A 15570-nucleotide genomic window follows, 5' to 3' on the forward strand; every position below is an offset into this window, starting at 1 on the left:
CAAACAAGGACCCCCATTTACCTTATTTTCAAATTTAAATGATGGGATCCGGTCATTCATCTTTGTCACAATCCACCAAACAGTTTTGCAAGAGCATGTTTCATAAACAAGCTCTCATTTCAGCATCAGCCAGGAAGGTTAAGGTTTAGATCCTGCATGATAGAAACCCTTTTTGTAATTCTCCCCCAAACATCTGTTCAGTCGCTCATCAACATCTGTCACCCATTTCTAGGCTCAGCCCAGACAAAGCTATGTTTTTCTAACACACTCCATTCCAAATTGTTACCAAGTGATTCCTACTCAGACTAATCTTACACAGGGATTGAGAAGATGTCTTATTGGATCAAATTCGTCTTCTACTAATGGAGCATCTACCCTGCAGCCTTGGCAAAAGCCCAATGGCTCAGAGGAAGGGAAATTCCTCATAATATGCTAACACTTTTCTGACTCAGATTGTTACACTGAGAACTTTTCATTTTCTTCAGTGCTTCAGGGTTAGCACACATTACCCTATACATGTGTGTATCTTTAACTTACCCGATTCAAGGCCCAGAGGGTTTGCTTTGTAAAGTAACTGAAGTAAGAACATAAAAAATGTTTTCTGGGCTTCCCCGGTGGCTTGGTGGTAAAGGCTCTGCCTGCCAATGCAGGAGACATTGGCAACACATCAGTCAAATCCAGGTTCGATCCCTAGGTCAGGAAGATCCCCTGGAGAAGGAAATGGCAACCCACTCCAGTTTTGTTGCCTGAGAAGCCCCATAGAAAGTGGAGCCTGGTTGGCTACAGTCGATGGGGTCGCAAAAGAGTCAGACACGACTTAGCGACTGAACAACAACAACAAAATGTTTTCTAATACTTGACCCAATTGTTTGCGTGAAAAGACAAGAAATGTTGGATTATTTGGAAAGACATCACAGGTAAAAGCGAGCAGAAAGACTTGAACTGAGACCTTGGAAATGTACCTCTGAGGCAAGTAACCTTGTTGGTTTTAGTTAATGATCCTGAGACCTCAAATACCTAATGAGAAAAATGCATACCTCATAGGATTACAGAGTGAAAACTGTACTTGTACATTGCATGGAAGGTGCTGGACACTGTGAGCGGCATAGAGAAAACAACTCAGTCAGGGGTAACTCTCGCTATCACCACCATCATCATCATCATCACTGAAGCAGAAAGACATCAGGAAGGCTTTACCTTCCTCTTTTGCTCCCAGCCTCCCTTTTCCCTTTCTGTTCAGCCAGCATTTACTGAGTGCCTCTTATGAGCTCAAATATGTGCCAAATATGAATCTGGTAAATTCCTTGTCCTCAAGGAGCTGTCTCCTTAATAGTGGAGATACATAAACCCACATTCTACTCAAATCAGACACTGATAAATGCTATAAAATTATAAGTAAAGCTCTTCACAGAATATTTGAAGATGTTTTAATACCAAATCTCTGTTTTTCTTATTAGCAGACTTTAACTGGGGCTCATCTTACACAGTAAATTAGGAATTTAAACCCCAGGGCAGAACTTTCATTTCAATGGGAACCTGCTGGTTATAGTTTAGGTCAATGTTTATAACGTCAATAGTGCAATGAGGAGGAAGAGAAGGGTTTTCACCTCTGCTTCCATGTACATTAAAAATGATAATGAAGAAGGCCCCCAGACTGAACCAAAGGGAGCAACTGAATTATTCTTTTTTATTTTCTTCATGAAGCTGAATATAAGAAAAGATTTGAAGCTGCCATGACTCATTAAGGCCAATTTGACTGACATGGGTACCAAATATTAATGTTTAGGTATGTAAATGTATCGAGAGAGATTTTATTAGAGATAAGAGTCCCACAGACTCCACTTTCTATTGTTCCACAGGAAAGAGTCCCTTTGGGAATTCCGTGCTGATGGTCGCTAAGGGCCCCTTTTGCACATCATCCAGGGAAAGAGCAAATGGCACTGAGCGCCCTTCAGATGGATATCCCTCTGCTGCTGTTCCTTCATGGGTCCCTGTCCTAGGGGCCCAGGTCTTGTGTGGGAGACAAGTGTGTCACACAGAGGACATGACTCCATGTGCTGAGATGAGCAGAAAGAAGCTGAATTCCTCAGCAGAGGGGGCAGCAGCCAACAGAGACCTTCCAGGAAGAGGAACCTGCTTCCAGGGAGGGGTCGGGGCCCCTGGTCAGGAGTTAGTCTGGGGAGGGCCAGGTGCAGAACCCAGGTGGGGAGTGGAGTGACTGAGACTGGGAGGAATGGGCCAGAGGCAGTTCTCGAAGGAGAACTCGCATTTTGTGTTCACCAAGACACCCGCTAGAAATGAGTGAGATCCAAGGCCCATTCTAGAGGTCCCTCTATGGGCCATGAGGACCACCTGTCCTCATGGAAGTTTCACAGGGCATGAATTCCCAGGCTTTATCAACCAATGTCATGTAACTTCCCTCCTTCAGCAGACTGATAAATTGTTATGTTATGTAACGTCTCTGAACTTGCATTTCCTTCGCTCTAAATGGGGAAAACAACGCCCACCTCTCCCAGCATCCAGGAACGTGTATGTACCTTGTCTGGTGGTAACAGGCATGCATCTATTCATTTCTTGGAGGCCAAGAGTTATTCACTAGGAAGTGATAAGGAAACAAACCCAGGTATGCAGACCACACATGTCACACACGTTTCAGGGCATCACTCCACTTCCGGGCACACCTGGCAGGCAGAGGACACCCGGGAGTCCCAGCTGAGCAGCCACCAATTTTACACATGAAACTGGGGAGCATTTGCCTCCCACCCTTCAACTCCCACCAACCTCAACAAATCCTGGCTCTGCTGACTCCTCTCCCAGCCCAGTCCCACCGATGGGGAGCTGACAGAAGACAACCAAGTCAAGGAAAAACATATTACTGCAGGGAGGGGAAAGTCATGACAAGTGACACTAAAAAGACTGGATTTTTTCAAGATGTTTTCGCTTGTCTTTAAAAAAAAAAAATTACAAAGGCAAATCAGATAACCAAAGAATGCATGGTCTGTGAGGGAGAAAAGTAGGAAATTGAGTTACAAAAGGAAAAGGGCTGACTAAACACCACTTTGAAAACAGAGATGTTTCTAAATCAACAGGCCCCAAGGACATGTTTCCTGAGGTGCTCATAGACGAATATATTCCTTTCACTGAAAATCAACTTAAGACCAGAATCCTGTTCTTAAGTTGGGGACAGCTTTAAAACCTGATTTATGGTTTCCCACTCAAAGCCTTCCTGGGCTGCCATTGCAGACACTTTATACTTTGTTGCAGGGTCTGGAAGCCACATTCTGCCTCCCAGGCAGGACCCCTTGGTAGGGGAGGCAGGTGGAGAAGGCAGTCTCTATGTGCCCAGGATACCCCTGGCTTTTACGCCCCCCTTGCCATAGAGCTTGGAAAAGCACCTGGCCCAGGGCACCACGCAGGGTGTCAGGCACACAATGACTCAAGCTGTGTCATGTGCTTCTTAAATGTTTATCTGATCCGTTCTATGGGGCTTCCCAGGTGGCGCTAGTGGTAAAGAACCCGCCTGCCAATGCAGGAGACTTAAGAGACGCAGGTTCGATCCCTGGGTGGGGAACGGCAACCCACTCCAGTATTCCTGCCTAGAGAATTCCATGGACAGAGGAGCCTGGTGGGCTATAGTCCATGGGTTTGCAGAATTCCCAGATATTTCACAGGGTAAACAGATTACCCTCTTTCCCTGCTCATGGCCCTCCTGTGACTTCCCTGTCACCAGAATGAAACTCACACTCTTTGCCAGGGGCTTCAAGGCCCTGTGGGGTCTGGGTCTGAACCACCCAGACGTGCTCCATTTGTACCACTCTTTGCCACCGTGTCGGAGAAGGCAATGGCACCCCACTCCAGTACTCTTGCCTGGAAAATCCCATGGACGGAGGAGCCTGGTGGGCTGCAGTCCATGGGGTCATGAAGAGTTGGACACGACTGAGCGACTTCACTTTCACTTTTCACTTTCATGCATTGGAGAAGGAAATGGCAATCCACTCCAGTGTTCTTGCCTGGAGAATCCCAGGGACGGGGGAGCCTGGTGGGCTGCTGTCTATGGGGTCGCACAGAGTCGGACACGACTGAAGCAACTTAGCAGCAGCAGCAGCAGCGGTTGCCACGGTGACTACGCTGTGGCTGTATTTGCCTGTGGACCCGTTTGTAGGCGACACTCTCTTCTTTCCGGCTTACAGTCTACACAAGTTCCCTCTGCCTGGAATCTCTTCTCTGAACTCTTTGGCAGACTAGTGCCCACTCCTTCAAATCTCAGCATTATTGGACTTCACCGGCAGTCCAGTGGTTAAGATTCCACACTTCCAATACAAGAGATGTAAGTTCAATTCCTGGCTGGGAAACTAAGATCCTGCAGGCCTGTGTAGGCCCCCCAACCCCCTCCCTCAAAAAAGGTCTCAGCATTATTATCTCTTTCTTAAAGAGGCCTTCCTTGCCTCTCAATCCAATTAGGTCTGCCTCTTTTTACACTCACAATAGCCCAGTCTCTTCCTTAATAGCAATTAACTGAACGTTGTGGAGTTATTTGTCTAATGTTCGTCACTGCATCCCTGACAGATGAGGACATCAACCACATCTATTTTACAGGTATTATACGCCATGAATGGGCTTCCCAGGTGGTGCTACTGGTAAAGAACCCTCCTGCCAATGCAGGAGATGTAAGAGTTGGGGACTCGATCCCTGGGTCGGGAAGATCCCCTGGAGGAGAGCCTGGCAACCCATTCTAGTGTTCTTGCCTGGAGAATCCCATGAACACAGGAGCCTGGTGGACTATAGCCCATAGGGTCTCAAAGAGTCAGATATGACTGAAGTGACTCGGTACGCAGCACAGCTCCTGACTCAGCCTGGTGTGTGACGAACAGTTGGAGAATCAGTAAAAGGCTGCCTTGAAGAGAACTACAAAATCATCTGCTCCTGCAGCTGGCACAGAAAGGGTGTAGGTGGCTTCTGACCAAAATCAGCTCACAACCAAATATCAAATTATTAAAAGTGCTTGTTGTCAAATTGAATTAAAGGCAAAATTGTAGGTTGGCAGACCATCTTCTCCTTCCAGCCAAGGAACTGCAGTCAAGGGAGGTCACTGGTCTGAAAAGTTAGGAAGAACTTTGAGAAAAATAAGAGCCACTTTCTAAAACCAGGAAACCCGTAAACACAAGTTTCCCGGAGAACTGGTCACTCAGGTGACTAGCCATATAGCAACCCCATGGACTGTAGCCCGCCAGGCTCCTCTGTCCATGGGATTCCCCAGGCAAGGATACTGGAGTGGGTAGCCTTTCCCTTCTCCAGGTGATCTTTCTGACCCAGGAATTGAACCTGGGTCTCTTGCACTGCAGACAGATTCTTTACTGTCTGAGCCATCAGGGAAGTCCAACTCTAAAACCAGGAAGCCCCTAAACACAAGTCTCCTGGAGAGCTGGTCACTCAGGTACCCAGCCACACAGTCACCCGTGTAAATGCCAAAATGTAAATGCCAACTGTGCAGCTGATACTGGAAAGAGAAGCAGCGGTAGAACCTGGGCCCCAAAGATCCTTGCCCACATGGTACAGGGTTTGTCCATGTTAATCAGAGAAGCCTAGCTGTTCCCATAACTAAAGGCAACTTCCAGGCATTCCTTTGGTTTTCCACTGATTATAAAATATTATTATAAAGGCATAGCATGTCAAGGCATATCATTTATGAAAACCAGGACTCTTTCAGAGAAAAGCAGATAAAGAGAGAAGCCATGACTCATGTCTGTCTCTCTCTACTGAACTGGGACTGGGGCTCCCTTTCCAGGCTGGAAACGGGATGTTCCTGGTCTTTGTTTACCCAGAGCCCAGAGCAGTGCTGAGCACAGAGGAGATCATCCGTTAAGGTTTACTGAACCTATACATGAATAATAGACGGACAAGAGTGTGTCTACACAATTCGTGAAGCTTTGTCTTTCACTGACATGAAGTTGCCCCTCCTAAAAAGGTGCTGTACTTTGTTGGGATGTCCCTGGTGGTTCAACTCCAGACTCAATAGAAATGAGTTTGAGTAAACTCTGGGGGATGGTGAAGGACAAGGGAAGCCTGGCTGCTGCCGTCCATGGGCTGCAAAGAGCTGGACACGACTGAGCGACTGAACAACAACATCTGGTGGTCCAATGGCTAAGACTCCAAGTTTCCAGTGCAGGGGGCCTGGGTTCGATTCCTGGACAGGGAACTAGATTCTACATGCCACAACTAAGGCCCGGTGTGGCCAAATAAAGAAAGAAACATTAAAAAGAAGAAAATGCTATACCTTTGACCTGACCCACCTGTGGCCAGACCCCATGGAGGCATACTCCACAGTCCCTGGAATCCGTCTCTCTCTGCTCCCAACTTCTCCTCCTCTGTTTAGACTCAGCCTGTGTCCTGACTTTGACACTCTCTCTCAGTTGAGGTCTCCTCTCCCTTGGCACAGGCATTTGTACTCAATTTTCCACTTTCTAACAACTGTACTGCTGCTGCTGCTGCTGCTAAGTCGCTTCAGTTGTGTCCGACTGTGCGACCCCATAGACGGCAGCCCACCAGGCTCCCCCATCCCTGGGATTCTCCAGGCAAGAACACTGGAGTGGGTTGCCATTTCCTTCTCCAATGCATGAAAGGGAAAAGTGCAAGTGAAGTCACCCAGTTGTGTCCGACTCCTAGCGACCCCATGGACTGCAGCCCACCAGGCCCTTCCGTCCATGGGATTTTCCAGGCAAGAGTACTGGAGTGGGGTGTCATTGCCTTCTCCGTTTAACAACTGTAGCTTTATCTAATTCCCATCTGCGGCTACTTGAATGAGAGTCTTCATCCAACCTTTCAGCCACTTCAGATCCACCCCTCAGCCCACAACCTCTGTGAAATTTTAAAGAAATTAGACAAGCTGGCTAGCTGCCAGGTAGGCAGGGAACAGGCCTTGTGTCATCGGCCCAGCTACTAAACTACCTCTAGAAGTGAAAGACCAAGGAGAAAAGATTAGTGCATGTGATGCCACTACCTATGTTTTTTTTTTTTTTTCCCTAGAAAGACAGTAAAGAAAACAACCCAAAACAAAACATCAAGGCACAGATTGGTGCTTATTTTTTTCCGACCTTAGCTAATTCCAAACTGTTTCTCTCAGCCAAGCCTGAGTTGGACATTTCTTCCCCTTCCCCCAAGGATGAAAGACATATATAAGTGTTAAGTGCCTGGATTGTGGCTTCTGGGATAGTAGTGTGGTCTACTGGGTCTACTCTGGGTCTACTTCTGAGTTGAGTGAGCAAGTCATGTAATCATTTCAAGCTTCAGTTTCTGTGTTGTCAAGATATGGAAGATAACAGCTCAGAGGAAGATTACTCACTGAGGTGTCTGGGCGCTCACCCCGCTGGATGAATGGTACTTCCAAAGTGTAGGTATTTCATCTTCAAAACAGCTCTTCCTGCTATCATTTGACCCGGCTCCAGAATCTTTTCGATGTTTCTCCTCCCCTTCCACTTCCTCCTTCTTGCCCCTTCTCCTCCTCTCTCTGTTCTCATCTATTATATGGATTAAGAGACAACTGTCTAATGTCAATTTGCACAATCAGTTAAGAAAACCTAAAAGAAGCGCCATCTGCCAAAATACAAACAAAAAGGAATCATCTCAGCTTCTCTTTCACCAGGTAACTGCGATCACCTGTCCTCATTCACCCCATCTGTGTTTCGTGGACTGAGCTCCCAGTCATTCCCACGCCAGCCACATGCACCACTACCATACCCAGTGGTTCCTCAATTATTGTAATTTTCATGCATAGTCTTTTAAAATATTTTTGTAACAAGTAGTTGCCATTGGTGTTAAGTAAATCATTTTTAAATATATTTCTATAGGGAAATATATTTTCTTATTGTGATAAGAACACGACATGAGATATACCTTCTTAACTAGTTTTAAGGGTACAATATAGTATTGTTAGGGCCTTCTCAGGATGCCCAGTGATAAAGAATCTGCCTACCAATGCAGGAGACGTGGGTTCAATCCCTGAGTCAGGAAGATTCCCTGGAAGGACATGGCACCCCTCTCCAGTATTCTTGCCTGGGAAATCCCATAGACGGAGGAGCCTGCAGGCTACAGTCCATGGGGTCACAAAAGAGCTGGACATGACTTAACAAGTAAACAACAACAAATAGTATTTTTTAACAACAGGTATGGAGAAGTCCATGGATGGAGAAGCCTGGTGGGCTGCAGTCCATGGGTCAGAAAGAGAGGGACACAACTGAGCGACTAACACACACACACACTGTGCTGTAGAGCAGGTGTTTAGAACTAATTCATCTGACACAACTGAAACCCTGTATCTGCTGAACAGTTACACCCCAGCTCCCCCTGCCTTCAGCCCCTGACAACCACCACTCTACTCTCTCCTTATGGGCTTGGCTGTTTTAGGTCTTTCATATAAGGGAAATCACACAGTATCCGTCCTTCTGTGACTGTTTATTTTACTTAGTATAATGTCCTCAGTCTCATCCATGTTGTCAAATGTGGCAAGACTTCCATATTTTAAAGGCTAATATGCCACTGTGTGTACACACAATATTTACTTTATCCATTCATCCATCAATGAACACTTAGATTGTTTCCACAGCTTGACTGTTGTGCGTAATGTTGCAATGAGCATAAGCATGCAAATATCTCTTTGAGATCCTGATTTCAATTCTTTTGAATAACTGCCCAGAAGTGGGACTGCTGTATCATATGGAAGTTCTGTTTTTATTTTATTTTTTAAGTTTATTTATTTGGTTGTGTCAGGTCTGTGCTTTGACACACGGGATCATCTTTCTTTGCATCCTGCGGGATCTTTCATTTGCGGCATGTGGACTCCCCAGCTGTGGGGTGTGGGGTCCATAGCTGCAGTCCACGAGCTTAGTTGCCCCGAGTCACGTGGGATCTTAATTCCCCAACCAGCGATTGAACCCGAGTCCTCTGCGTTGCAAGGAGGATGCTTAACCACAGGACCATCAGGGAAGTCCCTCTACTTGTATCTTTTGAGGAAATTCCATGCTCTCTTCCAGCATAGTGCACCATTTTACATTTTCACCGAGAGTGTGCAAGGGGGACATGTATGAATAATATAAATACATGCATATCTATCATTTTGTTGGTCTTTAGGAAAATGTGTCAAAAGTAGCAAAAGTTTATGAAGATGTTCATAGTCTTGAGCCAGTTTGTTGTTGTTTAGTTACTAAGCTGTGTCCAGCTGTTTGGGACCCCATGGACTGTAGCCTGCCAGGCCCCTCTGACCTGTGATTTCCCAGGCAAGAATACTGGAGTGAGTTGCTATTTCCTTCTCCAGGGGATCTTCCCAACCTGGGGATTGAACTTGCGTCTTCTGTTTGGCAGAAGGATTCCTCACCACTGAGCTGTGTGGGTACTCCTACAGATTAATCCCAGGGAGGGACTGGAGGAAACAACCATCACCCTCCCGCCGTCCCAGGAGCACACTGCTTCCCTTGCAACCACTCCCAGAAGACTCACTGGTCTGATCATACACAAAGTCAAACAACCGATGCAATTTCATGCCCAGTGTTATGGAAGTGGTTGGGTAAGTGATGTTATTTCAGCTCTATGAAATATGTGGAACTATTTAAAAACAATAATTACAATAACTTTGCAGTCTGTATAATTTGTAGAAATATGGGAAATATTTTAAGATGTACCGCTATGTGAAAAATATAAGAAGTGAAAGTAATGTTAGGGTGGTGGAATTTAGATAATTTACTGTGATTTTTATTTTCAAAGACTTGAATGGTTTACATTCCCCTTGAACAGAAGCATCAGTATCAGTCAGTCTCACCCTGAAAATCTTGTTAGAAATGCACAGTTGGGGGTCCTACCTGGAATCTACTGAATATGAATTTTCATTTTAACAACATCCCCAAGGGGTTCATCCGTGTGCGTGCGTGCTAAGTCATGTCCGACTCTTTGCGACCCTATGGACTGTAGCTTGCCTGTCTCCTCTGTCCATGGGATTCTCCAGGCAAGAATACTGGAGTGGTTGCCATTGCCTCCTCCAAGAGATCTTCTCAACCCAGAGATCAAACCTGCGTCTCCTGCGTCTCCTGCATTGGCAGGCGGGTTCTTCACCACTAGCACCAACATACGGTTTATAGTATCATTATATCAAGAAAAAAAAGACGTTTACTGACTGCATTTCCTCACTTTGGTCTTCAAACAATCCTGAGTTGCTAGCACAGGAGTTGTCGTCCCTGTTGTACAGATGAGGTGACAAGATTGGAGTTAAGTGACTTGACCTGGGACATGTACCATTTAGTGTCTGGGTCAGCTCTGAAGCCCAAGTCTCCCGGTTCCGAGGCTGAATCCAGGCCAGCCCACCTGGCTTGTGTTTGCCCAGTCTTCCTACTTATGGCCCACAGGGGACCACCCAAGGTCACGGCCTGAGGCTCAATAGTACAGCTGAAAGCAGCCCACAGGTGAAGAGGAAAAGTTTAAGTTTTACCTCTTCCATCTGCCTCTGTAACTCAGCTTGCTCAATGCAAAGTCTAGATCACGGAGGTCACAGAAAGTGGGGACTTACAATACTAGGAACTGGAACTTATCTCACTCACCCTTGTCCTGCTCTTTGCAATCGCCTGGCCCCTGCAAACCTGCTTAATCATGCCTGTCCGTGTATAAAAATTCTGTAACCCTTTTGTTTGGGGCTCAGAGCTTGGAGTGTTACCTCCTCTGGGCCCGCTGGCGTAATAAATCTGAGTTCTTCAACTCTCCAATATGGTGCTTGGTTTCTCGAGTACGGGTTTCTGCAACACAGGGACCCCTGTTTCAGGAACAAGAAGAAGACAGGCTCATTTTCCTGAGGACATTTCTCTCTCTCCCACTGACCCTGATGACACTGGGCTGACTCTCAGTGCAAATGGTGAGGCTCAAGTGTTTGGGAACGTTCCTTGGGGTTGTAAGGATGGGTGTGAGTGGGGGAGAAGGCCACCATACATCAACCAGAAGCTGCCTGACTCTCATCTGGGCCTTCCCAGGTGGCTCAGTGTGTAAAGAACCCGCCTGCCAATGAAGGAGCTGCAGGAGACCCAGGTTCAATCCCTGGGTCAGGAAGATCCCCTGGAGGAGGGCATGGCAGCCCACTCCAGTATTCTTGCCTGGAGAATCCCATGGACAGAGGAGCCTGGCGGGCTATAGTCTATGGGGTTGCAGAGTGTCGGACACGACTGATTCGACTGAACACATACACACACGATTCTCATCTCATTCTACTCCATCCATCTTCAGAGGGAGAAAGGGGCTCAGAGAGGAGAAATGACTTCACCCAAACCACAGAGCTAGTTCGAGTCAGGCCGATAGACCTGGTGGGCAGCCCACTTACTGGAAGGCAGGGCGGTGTGGCTGGGGGTGCCTGCGCAGGCAGTGGCAATCAAGAGCTTGCCGCTTCCTCGTCAGGGAGTGCAGAGCCCTTTCTGGAGAACAGTCTGCAGTACCTCCCTCAGTGCCGGGACACCATGCCAGGCATGTACCTGCTCTCATCTGAAGTCCATCCCATTACTCCATGCTGAGGACTGTCTGCTCCCTGTCCTGTGTGTTAGGTATCTCAAGTGCTTTTCCCTCTCCAACCATTGATGAAACCATATGCAGAGTAGTCATTTAAACATAAAGAGAGACTTCCCTGGTGGCCCACTAGTTAGGAATCTGCCTTCCAATGCAGGGGACTCTGGTTCGAAACTACCTACATGCCACACGGCACCTAAGCCGCATGCGCCCCAGCTAGAGAAACCCACATGCTGCAACTCGCGAGCCCGTGTGCCACGTGGAGACTCAGCACAGCCACACACACACACACACACACACACAATCACAGACCCTGTAATGCAAGTAAAATAAAAGCAACATTTAAAAAACAAAAGGTAAACATGAAGAAATAAAATGAATACTCTAGTTCAGGTCTGCTAAAAGGCAAGACTGTATTTAAATCCATAGTGTGCTGTGCACTGGGCTATTCATCTACGTGCTTTTCAAAATGGAATCTATAGGCTTCTTCAATAAAGTGCACGTTCAACTAAAAAATTACCCCCAAATTTGACTGTTTTAACTTAGTCTCCAAGGTAACTTTTATATAACCCGCAGGAAATAGAGAAAATCATTAAAATACATGATTAATTACTGGGATAAATGGAGAGATGGAATAGTAATTAATATCACTTGAGCTCAGATTGCCCCTATAAGGTCTGCAGAAATTGCGCAACGGGGCAAGGTTTCATAGAACAATATTTCATCAGCAGATAATGACATTATCGAAAGGGAGATAACAGATGTTGGAAGAACACTTTTCATAACAGTTCTCTGATAGTAATAATACCTGTGCCATCTCTCAATGACAGAGACGTAAATTCGTACTCTATCTAAAGAACACCAAAACAATAAGTCAGTTCAGGGTTTTAAAAAATTGATCAAAAATTGTTTGGCTCCATAGAGAGATCCAGCCATAGACTGAAACTTTGTAGGATATATTTTAACCATTTACTGGTGAAAAATAAAACACACTTAACAATAAATGAAGTGCCTAAATGAAAAATATTTATATCTTTAACCTTTGCTACTTGAAGATCATTCCTAAAGTATCTAGAAAGAGCTAAAATTTTTTCAATTAAAAAAAAGTTTCCTGTAAGTACCCACTTTCAGCATTCTAAATATTCTCTCTCTTGCTCTATCTTGTCCAGAAACACTATTTTACATTTTTGTAATTCCCACCTTGGGTATTAGATTACACATCTGTTTATTTTCCTCTTGTGTGACTCACCTACTACAGTGAGTGCAAAGATTTTTTTAGGGCTGTGTTCCCAGGACCAAGGATAATTCTTGGCACATAATTGGCCTTCAGTGAGTCACTATTGAATAATGAATTATTTTTACCTTTGTTCCCCTATGTCTCCTAAATGTCCTATGCATTACTTTTGTAATAAGGAATAAGAAGAGTAAATTATTTTAGAAGTAACAGGATCTGAAAGTGACAGATGTGGATCACTACATGATGAGTTCTGAAGTTGCTTTCTCCTTTCTTAGGTCTCCCCCACCCCTATTCTCCACCAATTTACAGCTGCTAGGGTTACCCGAAAGCTTTCCTCCGGTTCTTTTAACTGCTGAGAATGTATGCTTCTGTCCAAGTTTTAGCTGCCCAGTAGAGTACTGACTGGAGTTTTCCCTCAGGCAAAAATCTGTAAAACATGCAAAACTCACACATGACATTTCATTCTTCCGAGCATGACTCTTGTCCACCATGTCTGCTTCTGGTTACTCTTTAAGTGCTTCCCCGTGACTGCTTCTTATATTTTTTTCTATAGCTTATGGTTGTTATTTATGGAAAACTTGTTCTTACGGGATCAACTCTGCCATTATCAGAAGTGGAACCTCAGATTTAAGCATTTTAGGAAGTACCCCACAGGAGTGTTGGGAAAGGGTTAGAGGTGAGTGGAGGGATAAAGAGAGAAATCCAGATGCTGCAATGAGATACCTGGGGAAAGAGGACGAGAGTTCACAGCAGTGACCATTATGGGGAAAGAAAAGGTCATATCTGAGAGTTCCAGGCTCTGAAATTTCAATTCTTCAGAGAAATGGCCAGCATTTGAGTCTGCACTAAAACGTCAAAAGTTCTGGTTAGGGATGTAGGTTGCGGTAAGAGTTGATGCAGTAGTTTCAGGGGGTGTTCTCCCAGAACAGGGAAAGGGAAGGAAAGGGGGCCAGAAGCTGAACATGGGGATGATGCAGAGAGATACAGGGAGCAAGGTGGCTCAAACAGTAGGAGACATCAGAGAATCAGGAAGGTGGTAGTGGTGATGATGCTGAGGCTGAGGGTTGCTGTTGGTTAATAGCATCAACTGCCTCCATTCATCAGTAATCCAAGGTCCAGAAAGCTCCTACTGGATTTGGAAACTGTAAAATCACTGGTGATGTTTGGGAGCAGTTTCAGTGGAGGTTGGAGAAGCCAGGTTGGGGAGGGTTAGAAAGTAAGTGGGGGTGGGGTGGACTTCTTTAGTGGTCCAGTGGCTAAAACTTCACACTCCAGATGCTAGGGCCCAGGGTTCAATCCCTGTTCAGGGAACTAGATCCCACATGCCGCAATTAAAAGAGCTGCAACTAAGACCTGGTGCAGCCAAATAAAAAAATTAAATAAATAAATATTAAAAGAAAGAAAGAAAGAGAGTGAGAAGTGAGGCAGCACAAATTGCTCTGCATCTATAGATGCCTTCACAGCATTCCACTTGCCTTCCCATGATCTTTGTCCACACACAAATTTCACAATCATGCACCATATAACTTTTTAAATGTAATTATATTAAGCCATTATTTGTTCCCATTCTATGTGAATATCCTTCAAAAAAGCTCCATTTGATTATGCTTTCAAAAGCATTTAGAAGCAAACAATTGGCAAAAGGATTGCAATAGTGGCAGACACTTTCAATAATGTCCATCTATAACTTTCCCCTCAAAAAATTTCATAATTGCACCTCCACTAAAGTAGAGATGTCTTTGTTAATTTGCACTTCCGGTTGGTTGGAATTCCAGGCTGCCAATGACTAGCTAGATGCCTCTAGTCTTCCTGAGCCTCAGTTTCCTGGCAGAGATAAAAAGACCAGCTAATCATCTGGAGAAGGAAATACTTCAGTATTCTTGCCTGGAGAATTCCATGGACAGAGGAGCCTGGCGGGCTGTAGTCCATGGGGTCACAAAGAGTGGGACATGACTTAGCAACTAAAAAAACAAAAAAAGGCATTCATATAACACTTACCTTTTGCCAGACACTAAATGGCACCCCACTCCAGTGTTCTTGCCTGGAAAATCCCATGGACAGAGGAGCCTGGTAGGCTACAGTCCATGGGGTCGCAAAGAGTTGGACATGACTGGGTCACTTCAATTCACTTCACATATAATAATGAATTATTTACTTCTTTTGACAGATCAACTAGGTACTATTATTATCCCCAGTTAGATGGGAAAACTGAGGTACAGAGAAGTTAAGACACTTGCCTAAGCTCTCAGAGCTAATCAATGACAGAGCAGGATTTGAACACACAAGTAAGGACCTCATTCAATGGCAACTGATATACTAATTATCACAATTTATTAATTCACTCAATAAGTATTTATTGAGTACGTATTCTAAGGCAGGCATAGTACAAGGACCCGAGTAAATACTGAAGAGTAAAATCCTGGCCTTTGCTAGAAAAGATTCTAACCTGACTGGGGAGATGAGCAATTTAAGAGTGAACAAAAGATGAGTATGCAATAACAACATACCAGAGCGCTATGGAGAAAACAGCCGAGATGCGGTGTAAAGAATAATGGGGGGACTTCCCTGGTGGTCCAGCGGTTAGGAGTCCGCCTGCCAATGCGGGGGGACACCAGTTCAACCCCTGGTCTGGGAATATCTCACATGCCGTGGGGCAGCTAGCCCAGCACCCTAAAGCCCAGGCTCCACAAGAAGAGAGCCCACCGCAGTGAGAAGCCCCTGCACCGCAACTAGAGAATGGCTCCCACTTGCCACAACTGCAGAGGGCCCGCACACAGCAATGAAGACCCGGAGCAGCCTGGGAAAAA

The 15570-nt window shown here is 45.5% G+C and overlaps 1 long non-coding RNA gene across 2 annotated transcripts in view; it reads right to left on the reverse strand.

The window, feature by feature from the left end:
- LOC129653832 (uncharacterized) overlaps nt 1-7624 on the reverse strand; it is a 48542-nt gene extending 40918 nt beyond the window's left edge. For both annotated transcript variants that reach the window (XR_008715227.1, XR_008715226.1), the window contains exons 1-2: nt 7340-7624; nt 22-152 (exon numbers count right to left, since the gene is read on the reverse strand). This is a non-coding gene — a long non-coding RNA (uncharacterized LOC129653832). The remainder of the gene's footprint in view (nt 1-21; nt 153-7339) is intronic.
- Between the last annotated feature and the right edge of the window lie 7946 nt (nt 7625-15570).

This window comes from Bubalus kerabau, chromosome 5 (assembly GCF_029407905.1).
Source record: "Bubalus kerabau isolate K-KA32 ecotype Philippines breed swamp buffalo chromosome 5, PCC_UOA_SB_1v2, whole genome shotgun sequence".
Classification (NCBI taxonomy): Eukaryota; Metazoa; Chordata; class Mammalia; order Artiodactyla; family Bovidae; genus Bubalus; species Bubalus kerabau.